Below are 14,999 nucleotides of genomic sequence, written 5' to 3' on the forward strand. Positions count from 1 at the left end.
GTAAAGAGCTTGCTGGTATTTTTATTGCATTACTTATAAATAAATCTTGTGAAAATTAACAACTTTGTGATATTGAGTTCTTCTATCCAAGAACAAGGGGTATCTTTCCATTTCTTCATGCCTACTTTTATATCTTTCAGGCACATCCAAAAGTGTTCTTCATATGGGTTTTGTATATCTCTTATTAAGTTTAATTCTAACCATTTGATCTTCCTTATTACTATTATAAATGGAGATTTATCTACTGTTATATCTTTTGATTTTTTTTTTTTTACATACGAACCCAGTTGGTTTCTCTGTAAATTTTATATCCTGCTAATTGCTTCTTTTATTGCTTGAGTTAATTCAATCATTGATTCTCCCAGGTTTTGGGGGTATTCTATTACATCATCTGCAAATAGACTTAGTTTTACTTTATGCTTTCCAGTTCTTATGTCTCCAATTTATTTCGTGTGTCTAATTGCATTGGCTTATACCTCCAATATAATAATAAACAGCAGTGGAGATAATGAGCATCCTTGCCATGTTCCTGATCTTAGTGTAAATGCATCCAGTGATTCTTCATTTAATAGATGCTGGTTTTAGAACTAAGGTTTATATATTTTATCATGTTAAGAGAGTATCCATCAATTTATATTTTCATGAGTGCTTTTTTAATTAGAACTAAATGTTGAATTTTACCAAAGGCTTTTTCAGCGTCAGTGGAGATTATCAGATGGTTTTTCTTAGATAATTTAAATAAATCACAATAAATAAATTTATTTCACACTACCAGAGATTTGGTAATTTATAAAGAAAATAAATGTATTTGTTATAATTCTGGAGCCTGGGAAGTCCAAGATCCAGGGGCTGACATTTGGCAGGGGCCTTCCTGCTGCATAATCCCTTGGCAGAAAGTGAAAGGAAATGAGAGAGAGAAAGGGAGAGAAAAGAAGGCCAAACTCAGCCGTTCATAATGAAACCACTCCCAAGATAACAGCATTAATCTGTGCATGAGGGCAGAGTCCTAATGGCCTAATCCCCTCTCATTAGGCTCCACCTCTCAACAGTGTTGCATTTTGGATTAAGTTTCCAACACATGCATTTTGGGAGGCACATTCAAACCATAGCAGATGTTGATTCTATATGCTAACATTTATTGTCGGATTTTTCTGCCAATATTTGTATGTATTATTTGTTTAAGGATCAATGTTATATTTGCTTATAAAAATAATTTGGAAGTTTACCTTATTTTTCGTGCACTGAAAGAATTTATGTAGCATTGAAACTCTGTAGTCTTTGGAGGTTTGTGTCTTCTGTGACATCCTTTAGGCCTGGTGCTTCTTTTGTAGGGAAATTCCTTGATAATTTTTTCTATTTCTTTTACAAAAAGTGGTCCGTTGAAGCTTTCTGTCCCTAATGGGGTCATTTTGGCAAACTGTATTTTTCTAGATAATTATCCATTTCACTTACATTTTCAGATTTATTTGCATGGAGATTTGAAAAGTGGTCTCATGAATTTTAAAACTTTCTACTTTTTAACAGTTATTTTCCCATTATAATTTCTTAGTTTTATATTTGGGTTTTCTCCCTTTTTCCTTGACTTAGTTTGTCTATTTTGTTAATTTTTTCAAAGAGCCAGGACTTTAATCCCATAAATCCTATTCTCTATTTCCTTAATTTCTGATTTTATCTTTACTATTTCTGTCCTTGTACCTTATTTTGTTTTGCTCTGTTAAAATTGTTTTTCTGGGTTTATGAGTTGGGAATTTAATTCATTTATTTTCATTTTATTAATCTAAGTGTTTATGAATATGAAATTTTCTTTTATTCTAAATGTATCTCATAAGTTACATCATATGTTTTCATTACATTCATTAGTTTCAAAATGGGGAAAACCTGGGAAACCCTAAGTAACATAATTAATCAAACCAAAAGAATTAACTAGTTCTGAGGGGCTATCCTATAAATCAAGTATTTTTCTCTTATGATTTTTCTGATTCTGCTGCAAAAGACACTAGATTTGGTAACATGTGTACACCTATTTGTTGGTGAGGTGACACATATCTTTTATCAGTTAGTTAGCAAATAGTTACTTGGCACCTTCAATAGGCCAGTCACTGTGCTAGCCAGACCTGAGGGAAAACAGTGACCAAGACAAATATGATCCTTGTCTTTGTGAGTCCCCAGTCTAGCCAGGAAGAAATATATTAGATCAATCATTTTTAATACTTTGAACATTACCCATATGCCAAAGACATTTTGGTGAGGGAGAGGTGAGACGGAAGCTGAGGGTGGCAGATGCCCTGCATTTCCCCATCTGTCACCTCCATATAGTAAGAGCCAATGCTGGCCAGGCACGGTGGCTCATGCCTATAATCCTAGAACTTTGGGAGGCCGAGGCAGGCAGACCACTTGAGACCAGGAGTTCGAGACCAACTTGGCCAACACAGCAAAACCCTGTCTCTACTAAAAATACAAATAATTAGCTGGGCATGGTGGCACACTCCTGTAATCCCAGCTACTCAGGAGTCTGAGGTGGGAGAATTGCTTGAACCTAGGAGGTGGAGGTTGTAGAGAGCCGAGATCATGCCACTGCAGTCCACCCTGAGTGACAGAGTGAGACCCTGTGAAAAAAGAGCCAGTGCTTTTTGAGTGATTGTTACACCAGTGGCACCGTGTTAAGCAATTCGTGTACATTAACTCATTTAACTCCTACAGTAACCCAAAGAGTTGGTGTATTAGGCCATTCTTGCATTGCTATAAAGAAATACCCGAGGCCAGACGTGGTGATTCATGCTTGTAATCCCAGCACTTTGGAGGCCGAGCTGGGCAGACCACCTAAGTTAGAGACCAGCCTGGCCAACATGGCAAAACCCCGTCTCTACTAAAAATACAAAAATTAGCTGCTGATGCACACCTGTAATCCCAGCTATGTAGGGAGGCTGAGGCAGGAGAATCGCTTGAATTCAGGAGGCAGAGCTTGCAGTGAGCCGAGATCATGCCACTGCACTCCAGCCTGGGGCACAGAGCAAGAAAGACTCCGTCTCAAAAGAAAAAGCAAAAAAAATAGTAATACTTGAGACGGAGTAATTTATAAAGAAAAGAGGTTTAATTGGATTACGGTTCTGCAGGCTGTACAAGCATAATGCTGGTATCTGCTCAGCTTCTGGGAAGGCCTCAGGGAGCTTGTACTTATGGCAGAAGGCAAAGTGGGAGAAGGCACGTCACATGGGGAAAGCAGGAGCAAGAGAGAGAGAATGGGGTAGTGCCACATACTTTTAAACAGACAGCTGTCATGAGAACTCACTCACTATCATGAGGACAGCACTAAGAGGATAGTGCTAAAACATTCATGAGAAATCCCCACCCACAGGATCCAATCACCTCCCACCCGGCCCCACCTCCAATATTTGGGATTATAATTCAACATGAGATTTGGGTGGGGACAAATATACAAACTATATCACTTGGGTACCTCTACTCTGTATTTTATAAAGAGGGAAACTGAAGCTGAGAGAGAAGTGTCTTGGCCTTGATCATGTGGCTCAGAGTTGTTGGAGTGGAGATTTTTTGTATTTTTAGTAGAGACAGGGTTTCGCCGTGTTGGCCAGGTGGTTGGTATCACACAGTCTATACTACAGGGTCATTTATTGCACATCTTGGAATTCCAAGTAAGACTTGTTTTTGAACAAGGGGTCCCTGGGCTTAAAAAATGTTTGGAAGCGAATGGCACGGTGGGGAGAATGCCAAGATTGGAACAGTAGGAGTCTTTGGGTTGTCACTGACAGAATACAATTGAAACTAGCTCAGGTATAAAGGAGCGTCTATTGTCTTGTGGTTTCCAAATAAGAGCCGACAACCAGTGATTAGCCGGCAGGATGCAGCTGAGCCTCAGCCAGACTCTCATGCCAGGAAGGCGCTCTCTGTCCAGGACTTCTCCTTGCTCCTCTCTGCACATCTTCCTCCTCTCTCATGGCAGTGTCTTCCCTCAAGGTGAAGATCAAGGCTGGCAACACTCCATAGTTTTACTTTCTGTCCCTGTGCCTTTTCTTGTCTCAGCTTGAAAGACCTCAAAGACCTCAGGGAAAGACTGACAGGCCTGGCTTGAATCCAGGGCCCACCCCTGGCTCAGTCAGCCAAGGCCAGGAGAGTGGTAAGCTATAAAAACATAGTACTTCCAAGGTAACTGGGTGGCCTGGGGTGGAGGTGGCACAGGAAACACTATCCTATAGTCAGAAGACCTGGGCCAGGGTTGCCAGCGTCCCTCCCTGTTTTTGGCGCATGTGCAATGAATACAATAGGAATGAAGTGGCCCCTTTCCTTAAAAATGTCCCGGACCAATGAGGGAGTTATAGACCGTAACCTCCCAAGTGTATTACATGCTCAGTTCCATGCAGCAGGTCCATACTGGGATCTACGGGAGTGAAGAGATTTAGGGAAAGTGTCCAGATAAGTAGTCCTGAAAGAGAGTATAGGCTAAGAGAAACAGGAATTCCCAGACTGGGAAGTGGGATGGAAGAAGGGTGCTCAGAGGCAGGACACCAAAGTACATCCAAGGAACAAAAAGCAGTTGGAGCTGGCTGGCTGTGGGGTTGCTGGTGGGAGAGGTGCAGGGCAAATCCTTGAGACCAGGTTTGCCAGGTGAAGGGGCCGAGACCTGATCCTTTAAGCAAGGGTCCCAAACTATGGCCCACAGGCCAAATGCAGCCCTCCACCTGCTTTTGTGTGGCCCTCAAGTTAAACATTTTTTACACATGATCATTTGCAACCCATTTGATGATGGAGGACACCTTTGAACTTCAAGTAAGTGAATAGTTATCTTCCTCCCAAAATGAATCTATTTTTCTCATTAGTAGAACTATAGAACTATATTGCCAAAAAAAATGCTCATTATTATATCTTGAATTTCATGAAAAGAAATTTTGTAGAAATTTGTCTTCTGTCTTGTTATGTAAGTGCTGCACCTACCTAATAGCCTCAACTTTGTCTCTTGGACTATTACATCTACAATATTTACCATATGGCCCTTTGCAGAAAATTTTTCTGAGCCTTGCTCTAAGCAGCTGGAAATGCTGCTTACAGGGAATGCTAAGCAGGGCACAATCAATGGGTCTAGAGTTGTCCTTTGGAATTTTTTTTTTTTAATCACTATGAGGATAGTGTTGAGGATGGAATGGAGTGGACCAAGAATGGAGACAAGAGGACTCAGTTTTCTTTGTCCTCCTTCCATCCCACAGTTTTAGGGATCGAATGAGATGAACTGAGTGAGGCTGTTCTAATGAGCACCAGACACTGCCTGTGTGCAGGCCATGCAGGCCACTGGGAAGCTGTTCCAACCATCAGCACCTCTGCAGGAGAGAGGAAAACGCAGAGCCAAGGCGCTGCCTGCCACTGGGAATACCTGCTTTCCTTCCCGCTCCTCACTTCTCCCCTGAAGAAGGTAGATAACATCTGGAAAAACTCTTCCTAGGGTTCAGCCCAGCCACTGCACCCCAGGCAGGGGAAGGACCTCAGAATAGAGGAGGGTGGCAAATGATAACAGAGATACACAGAAACTTGAGCAGGGCTGAGCAGGACCACACAGACCTTTACACTGTCACTGCTGGCCCCCGGTGGGACTGAAGTGGTTTATGTGCCCCACCGCACACTCACTGCTGCCAGGTGTGGCTCATACATCATTCCTCATCTTCACAGTAACCCTGCAGGTCAAACCTGCATAGCTCTGTTAAACAGAGAAGGAGCCTGAGGCTCCCAGAAGTAAGCCAGTGGTCTGTGGGCAGGTTACTCTTATGTAAGGCCCGACTCTTTCCTCTATGCCAGTGGCTCACCAAGTATCCTTCTTGAGCCCCCTGCATCAGGGTCACCTTCTGAATCAGAGTCTCTGGGGCAGGGGCCAGGTGCTCAGGGTTCTGCATATTGGCCAGTTTCCTAGGCAGAGGCTGAGAAACACTGCTCTGGGCCACACTGCCACCCAAGAGGCTAAAAATCAGCTCAGCTTCAAGAAACTCTCAGGGTGCATCACCCTAAAGCCTGCGGTAGAAGTTGGTGGCCCCTTTTTCCTCTGATTTGGCCTTGTTTACCATCAGTCCTGAAAACAATAGCATTGGCATCTTAAAGATACCTGACCGTTTGCCAGACTCCAAGAGAAACGATGGACACTTGTATTTCTGAAGGTTGTGCACTGTGGTGCCTGCGGTTCTGATCTCCACTCCTCCACATGTACCTGTCTGAGGACAGGCTGACTGCTCTGTGAATACGAGGGCGCAAATGGGGACTTAAAACATGCTTTTCACATCTGCTGCTGACTGCAGTTTCTCAAATGCCATATTTAGCACTCAACTCTGTGAAGCCAGCAGTTCCTAAAGCTAAACACTGCCTGAGAAGTGTCTCTTGTTTTTATCACAACAACAGCTGCATCCCCTAAGTTTTCAACTCAGTAGCAGGAACCCACCGAACAGTGGCTTTTCCAGATGTACCCTCCTGTGCTGAATGGTCCAGGCATGGACCTGCAGGCATGAAAAACAAAAAACAGGAAGGCCTGGGAAACAAGGCACACAGCGGGATTAAATCACCGAAAAGGAAACCGTATTATTGATCTGCCTTTTAAAGGCATCTGCCTGCAGGGGAAAATCACAGAATTCTCTTGGCTCCAGATGGAAATTTCCACAGCAAAAGTTCACCTACTTGTACAACATAGAAACCTGATTGTATTCTAGGATGGTCATCATCACCAACATTTTCATCAGGTGAAAGGCTGCAGAAAGAATTCCTGAAGGCTGCTTCATAGATCAGGAACCTCAGGAGTATGCTGAGCCCAAGAACAGTGTGAAGTCAGATTTGGGTCCAGCCTTCATCTGGCCTCTATATTAGATACTATCTTCAGCAGGGTTCAATCCACGGCCTCACTACTTTAGCTGTGGGCATTAAACATTTTCATAAAAGAATGAAATAATTTTATGTGACCCCTTTCTTCAAAAACTCAAAGCCCACTAAAATGAATCTTTTTAAGAAAGGAGTTGGAACATAGTTTTTATTCAGAGGTTGTAGGCAAGAAAGCCAATGTTAAAAAGGTCTCTTTTTTTCTTTTTCTTTTTCTTTTTTTTTTTTTTTTTTTTTGAGATGGAGTCTTATTCTGTTGCCCAGGCTGGAGTGCAGTGGCACGATCTTGGCTCACTGCAACCTCCGCCTCCCGGGTTCAAGCAATTCTCCTGCCTCAGCCTGCCGAGTAGCTTGGACTACAGGCACATGCCACCATGCCTGGCTAATTTGTGTATTTTTAATTGAGATGGGGTTTCACCATGCTGGAAAGGCTGGTCTCGAACTCCTGACCTTGTGATCCGCCTGCCTCGGCCTCCCAAAATGCTAGGCTTACAGGCGTGAGCCACCACGCCCAGCCTAGGAAGGTCTTATGTGGTCATAAGTCAAGACTGGAGAACAGGCTATGGAATCCCTGCTATATTCCAGCTATTCCTCCAAGCAGGCCAATACACACAGCCTTCCTAGGGAAGGCCATACCTTATGTTAGAATCCATTCCCTGTAATTCCATCAGTAGCCCACTTTGTCTTACTTTCCCTTTAGCATATTTGGTATTTTCCTTGTTGTCCTGGATATACCAGGAAATCCAGAGCCAAATTTGGAGTTCCCACAGAGCCACCACGCCACTCCACATTGTTTTCATGTGTAGAGCCTCATTTGTCCTTGATCCTGATTTTTCTAATCATCTTTGACCCATTGTTGGACCACAACAGCCCACCTTTTTTAAAGAGAAGGTCATAATGACATTAGTTGCATATAAAAAGTCTTGTTCTTGGGTTGAGAAGTGTGCTTAAAGACTCTTCAAGCACTTGTGACTTGAAGATGTTTGTAAATCAGTTTATATGAGAATGAGAGCCAATTGTTAAAGGGGTCATGGTCATTCATTCTTATCTTGGTTAGGAGTGAATTTGGAGGCCGGGCGCTGTGGCTCACGCCTATAATCCCAACACTTTGGGAGGCCAAGGCGGGTGGCTCACCTGTCAAGAGTCCAGGACCAGACTGGCCAACATGGTGAAACCCCATCTCTACTAAAAATACAAAAATTAGCCAGGTGTGGTGGTGGCATGCCTGTAATCCCAGCTACTCGGGAGACTGAGGCAGGAGAATTGCTTGAACCTGGGAGGCAGAGGTTGCAGTGAGCCGAGACCACACCACTGTACTTCAGCCTGGGAGACAGAGCGAGACTCCATCTCAAAAAACAAAAAAGAATGAATGTGGAGCCTCCCTTGCCCACTATAGGCTGTGTGGGAATAAGAACTCCAGTTCTCCTGGCCACAGGCCTCCCCAACACCATCAGCTGCAGGGAAAAGGCACCCTCCTGAGGTTGGGCGCGCCCAGCTGTGGCACCCAGGCACAGTGCCCCTCCATGTTTGCTCTCCCTTGGAAAACACTTGATTTGTAGTGTACACAAGCTGCCCACTGACAAGGCTACATTTGCTGTGGAAAGCTCCTCAAGCATCAGAACTCTGACCATGGCTTAGTGAGTGTACAGTGCCTCAGAGGGTCATCAACTATCCCACAAGGTCTGGAGGGGTGCAGAACTGTGGGTGTGAACAGACCATCCTGGCCTGAGGCTCTCCAGCAGTTTTTCAGAGCTTCGCTGGAAACAGTGAGTTTATGGGTACATGGCCAGGGATGGAGGGAAAAGCAAAAGCTCCTGTTACATAAATCTAGTGTAACCTTAAACAAGTTGAAAGAGTAATGGTCAGGAATGGCTGGTGTGGATAGCACAGATTCAGGAGGGACTGAACCAGATCGCTGAGCTCCATGTAATAGGGAAATTTGCCAAGAGAAAGCAGTTCAGAAGGCCCAGCTTTAAGAGTCTGCATCCCTTTCCTTGGCCGGCTTAGAAATAGGCAAATCCATCCTTTATACAAAAAGCCGGCTCCACTTGAAAAAGAAACCATAATTTCTATGTGGGTACACAGCAGGATTTCTCTCAATAGCAAATCCTGCCAATGCATTTATTTTCTAAATATTTGTATTGCAGTTGTTGTGGAGAAGGATGATGGTACCTTGCTCCAGTACAGTGGCCAAGGGATGGAACAAAGTCGTGGGGGAGTCGAGGGATGTCGATAAGGACATAGAACCCATGAGACTTGGCAACCTAGAGGTGAGGAGTGAGGGAGACAGCAAGGATGACATCCATGCCCCCAGGGCTGGCACCCAGGACATACTCAGGGAGAGCTTTCTGAAAGAGTCTGCTCTGAGAAGCTGTGCGGGTGGCAGTGGCTGGACCTCACCCCCTTTATCCTTCATCTCCCATTTCCCTGCAAAGCCCAGCATCCCCCTTCCTACCTTCCCTGTGTTTCTCTCATGGGAGGCTCCCTACCCACCAACCAGTGCCTCAGTCCTCAGGTCATAGGATCACTGGCCCTCCAAGTAAGGGAGCTGCAGGGCTGTGTGAGAGAGACAGAGACAGACAGAGACAGAAAGATAGAGAGACAGAGACAGAGAGACAGACATAGACCGAGAAAAAGAGGATGCAGGGGTGTGTTCTCTCACACACACACTCGGAATTCCTTCTCCCTGTGAGCCCACCCCCACCACCACCACCACCTCCACCTCCACCTCCCCCCAATCCCCACCACCTCCCTCCATCCCCATCCTGCCCTGTTTGTTCTTCACCTGCTGACTCCCCAGTCCTCAGGTCTCACTCCAGTGACACCTCCTCACATAGGCCTCTGCTGGCCCAGGTACCCTGGATCGACCACCACCAACACCCCCCGGTATTCATTCATAGCCCCGTCGTCTTTTTTTTTTTCCTTTTGTAGCTCTTATCACAGATTGTTATGACATGTTTATTTATGTATTTTTAAAATATCTGTCTCCGCCACTCCACTGGAAGCCCCCTGAGAGCAAGGCCCACTTCTGCCCATTCTCCATTCCATCTCCGAAGTAGCCACAGGGTTGGCGTGTTGCAGGTGTTCAGCAGACACCTGCTTCAGGAAGTGGCGAATGTAGACGAAGACATGCGTCCAGCCAGGACGAGGCTGGTTTCTGCGTGGCTCAGAAGAACCACCCACTACCCCAACTGTGTTTCTGCAGGGGAAGGCTGTCTGATGAATTATGTTTTGGTTTACTCCTTCAATTCCCCCAAGTTAGTCGTTTCTGCCTGCCTTGTAATGGTTGGTAAATGAAAGCGCACTTGTATTTCTTGAAAGATGTATCACATTTCACGCTTCCAAGGAGTAAGGCTTCCGGAGTCATCTTTTCTCTTAGTATCAGCCTTGAGAATTGACATGAAAACAGAAGCACAATTTTCAAGTTTCTGAGTAATTTCTCCCCCGTGGACATAATCTGGCATTGGATAATGTGTGTAAAGAAGAGTAGTGATTTCAGATCCTCAGCGTTAGAGCATTTTTTTTAATTTACCTTTCTTTAGCTTTTTCATTTCATGTAAGTACAAAATACAAGTAATAGCTTGACAAGCCTGGCTTGGAACCTTACCAGGAATGAATAGTATGCTTTTCTCGATTTTCTGTTATGGAGTCATGTAGCCTTGTAACTTAAATGACTCTTTAGTTGCAGTCCTTGCTGCACCGTCTCCATTAATGAATAGGAGGTGTTCCATCGGTACCTTCATCATCTGAAATTCCTCAATAGAAGTTATGATGCAATTCTGGGACCTTAGGCAGGAGGGTAAGGGAGGAAGGGAGACACCACCAATCTACTTCTGCAGGATGCTGCTATGAAAATGGCCCTCAGGAACAACTGCACATTTTCACAGATCCCCCTAAAACAGAAAATATTCTTCCTGAGTTTGGGTATTGAATTACTGCGGGTTTTTAAATGACAGTATAGTGAGTCACCCAACCCCGATGCCATAGCTGCCACTGAGCCACCCCTCTGTCCACACTGGGAAGGGTGTTAGCTCAAAGGCACCACAGCTAGGAAGGTGGCTAACTGATAGCACCTATCCCAGCTTTCTTGGCTCCTGGGCTCCTTGGACTGCTAGCTTTCAAACCTCAAAGTCATATCAAAAAGAATTCTGAAAGTTTGCATCAAATGCTTAAGATTGTCTCTTAACTACCCCAGCTTTCCAAATGAGTCCTAAGAGTAAGCAGCAAATAGTGAACAGCCGTCTTTCTCCTATTGAAGGCTGGACTGTAATTTCGAGGGTTTTTAACACCACATACCCAGTGGGACTTCCCTAGCCGAGGTTTTTAATAACTGATGAGCCACTGGAACCCTAGGGTCCAACTGTGTCTTAAGGAGTCTAGACTCCATATAAGAATTTCCCCAGCTTACGTGTTTGTCCTATTTAATCATTCACTCACTTAACAACTACTGCATCTGCTTGTGTGCCAGGGGTTGTGCAAGGCCCTGGAACACAGTGGTGAGCAAGACAAACATGGCCCCACTTAGGGACAGCCTGCAGGCTGGTATAAAAGCAGACATTCCTTTTGTCTTCCTGCAAGGGAAAGAAAAGCTCCCTGTTTGGTATTTAAGGAACAATAGAAACACAAGTGACTTCTCACAACCCTGCATATAAAATCAAAGAGAATGTAAGGAATGGCTCCTAAAATTCATCTGGACACTCAGGAGTTCAGTTTATTGTTCACTTTAAAGAAAAGTGAGAAACACCCCTTATTGGCTCATTTCAAGGAGGAGCATATCTGCCTCTCAGAAGAATCTGGGGAGCACAGAGTACCTTTATTTATAGTGGAGAATGTTCTACTTTCAAGGTTTGGTGAGTTCTTTACTTAGCTCAGCGACATGTTTACAATGCCCGGCTCCAGTAGGTTCAATTAACATTTATTGACTTCCTCTCTGTCAATGCCTATGTTTTTAACAAAAGAATCAAAACACCTACTTCACACAAAAATGCTTAAGTAAATTTAGCTAAGAACAGCTGAATGTTGAAAAATTCAGTTTATGTTTCTTAGATAAATACATAACTATATAAAACATTTTCTAGTAGAAGTCCATAATGGGTTATTTTGCTGTTTTAAAAAGCTATCTTTGGAAGAGTAGTTTAGTTAATGGATGACCATTTTTTCCAGCCTTGGTGCCTGACCTTACACTGTAATCACACAAGGGATTAGGGAGGGGCTGAGGATCTGTTTCTGTCTCCTAGTTACAACCCCTTTGCATCTCTTTTCACTTCAGCTGGAATTTTGGGCAAATCTCCTTAGTAAGGGTAAGTAACCTTAGGGAAAAAAAAATATATTAATACCAGGAAGAGTTGAGTTTTGACAAAGGTCTAGGGGTAGGGTAAGGATGGGGCTCCTCTCTTCAGGGCTTGATTACTGGAAAGGATCTCTTGACCCAACCACAATCTTCTCTCAACTCCACTCTCTCTACGAACATAGTAGTGAAAATGATCAGCACAAAGGTTTGTAACAAGTGGGGATGGTTAGTAGACCCACTGATAATTTGAATAAGCACTGTCAGTTGCCTTCTCATTCTTCCCAGGGATTCGTGCATATTCAGCGAACAGTGTATTTCTATCCCTAGAGAATGAGGGGCCAAGGAGAAGCAGCTTCAATCACCAAAGGGGTAGGATGGAAATTCCTCCCAAATATTAGATTTTGAAGGCAATCTGTTAAGGCAGAGTGAACTGAGACCTCAGACTGTCTCAACTAATTGTTACAGTGTCAGTAACTCTAATGCCACAGTGAATGAATTAACGACAAGCAGTGACAACATCACCTCTCAAAATGAGCTGCATCGGAGGCACTCATAAATATATAAACACAGGGAAGATTGGGTGGCTCTAAAAATAGCCCTGATCTTTTACACTGAGTGAAGGTATTTCTGGGCAAAATAAAGTCTATTCTGGGTAAGAAGTGTTAACGCTAGAGAGAGGGGCCTCTCACTGATGGGCGACAGTGGGGGGAAGCATCTTGCCTCTCTTGCTCTGTGGCCCTTTCTGAGCGCCACCTCCTCTGCCAGGCCCAGTGTGCCCAGGCTTCCAATAGCTGTAACCCAAGCAGGGTGCTGGAAGGGTTTTCATCAGGTACCATGGGTATCAAAAACATGTCCCCATCCCCTCCCCTCAAAGCAACGGAGCTTAGTCAAAGTTCCTACATTTCTAGGGTCACAACAACCTAAAGCATTAAAGCAACGTTGGCTCAACCCCATGGAATGAGCAGCTCAGCCCACTGCCTAGGCCAGGCCAAGGTCCCTGTGCAGATTTAGAAAGTCAAGGGCTTGTTGGACAGAGGGACAGGGATCCTTGCCTTTGTAGAATTTGAATTATGCATTAAATAAAAGAACAAGCAGCGTTTACTACTTCTTGATACTGTATATTTCTTAGTCAAATGACTAAGAAATAGTGAATATTTTCTGTTATTTAAAAAATCCTGTCATATTCTCATATGCTAGTTACTTTTTTCAAAGGACAACCACATTCTCAGATTCGAAAAACACATTCTCAATTCCTCACACTGAAACATTCAGACAGTTTTTATAGTTTCCACAGCTTATAAAGACAAAGGCATTTGGCTGCTTGCATTTTAATTTTCTTGAAGACCTAAAAATGGTTGGCAGATCAGAATGAATAAACAGCCTTCAGTAGTAAGTCCCCAAACCCTCACACTTTTTTTTACTCAAGCTATTACCATGTAGCACAATTCATCCAATTTTTAAAAAATATATTATGAAATATTTCAGTTATGCAGAAAAGTATGGATAACATAACAAAGACCTTTGAACTCACTATTCAATATAAGAAATAAAACATGACCCATCCAGTTGAAGTCCCCTGTACCCCATCCCCAGATAGCTACTTTTTTTAATTTGGTATCATTCCCATGCTCTTATTTTACTATAGTTTTGTTTTGCATATTTTAAAACTTCATATAAATTATAATATATATCATGTGCATTCATCTGTAGTTTTCTTTTTCCCCTTGACTTTGTAATCATGAGATTCATGTATGTGGTTATATATACACATACATATATCAAACATTTATATATCACATACATATATAATATATACATATCACAATTTACATATTCATTACTAAATATTGCTAAATTGTTTTACAAAGGGACTATAACAGTTTGAATACCCACTATCAATAGGTAAAAGAATTCTTGTTGCTTTGTATCTTTAACAAAGCTTGGTAGTTTTTGCAGGCTGATGGGTGAAATGGTACCTACCTTATTGAAGTTGTAGTTTGTATTTCTGGTTATTAATGAGATTAAGCATGTTTATTTCATCAGATTTCAACTCTTTGAATAATCTGTTTATATCTTTTGACTGTTATTCTATTGAGAGGTCTTGGTTTGGTTTGGTATTTCTCATTACCTTATAGGAATTCTTCATGTATTCCGAATGTTAAACCTTCCTCATTTCTGTACACTGCAAGAATCTTTTCTCAGCATGGTTTGTCTTTCTACTTTGCTTATGGTGAATTTTGGTGCACAAATATTTTAGGTTTTCATATAGTTACACTTTATCAGTCTTTCACTTTTGCTTTGTCCAGATCTTGTCTAAGAAATACTTCCCTACCTCAAGATCATAAAGATATTTTCCGGTCGGGCATGGTGACTTACTCCTATAATCCCAGCACTTTGGGAGGTCAAGGCAGGTGGATCACCTGCAGTCAGGAGTTTGAGACCAGCCTGGCCAACATAGTGAAACTTCATGGGGAACATCACACACCAGGGCCTGTCGTGGGGTTGGGGGAAGCGGGAGGGATAGCATTAGGAGATATACCTAATGTAAATGATGAGTTAATGGGTGCAGCACACCAACGTGGCACATGGATACATATGTAACAAACCTGCACGTTGTGCACATGTACCCTAGAACTTAAAGTATAATTTAAAAAAATAAGAATTATAAAAAAAGAATTAGGAAAATAAAAAAATAAAAATGCAAAAATTAGCCAACTGTGGTGGCGGGTGCCTGTAATTTCAGCTACTCGGGAGGCTGAGGCAGGAAAATCACATGAACCCGGGAGGTGGAGGTTTCAGTGGGCCAAGATCGCCCCACTGCACTCCAGCCTGGGCGACAGAGTGAGAC

General features: G+C 43.1%; 1 protein-coding gene across 2 annotated transcripts in view; it reads left to right on the plus strand.

Moving 5' to 3' along the window:
* Positions 1–14,999, plus strand: part of TTC23 (tetratricopeptide repeat domain 23) — a 128,392-nt gene that overhangs the window by 109,261 nt on the left and 4,132 nt on the right. The gene's annotated exons all lie outside the window — the stretch shown is intronic.

Source organism: Mandrillus leucophaeus, unplaced genomic scaffold (genome assembly GCF_000951045.1).
Source record: "Mandrillus leucophaeus isolate KB7577 unplaced genomic scaffold, Mleu.le_1.0 Scaffold91, whole genome shotgun sequence".
Classification (NCBI taxonomy): domain Eukaryota; kingdom Metazoa; phylum Chordata; class Mammalia; order Primates; family Cercopithecidae; genus Mandrillus; species Mandrillus leucophaeus.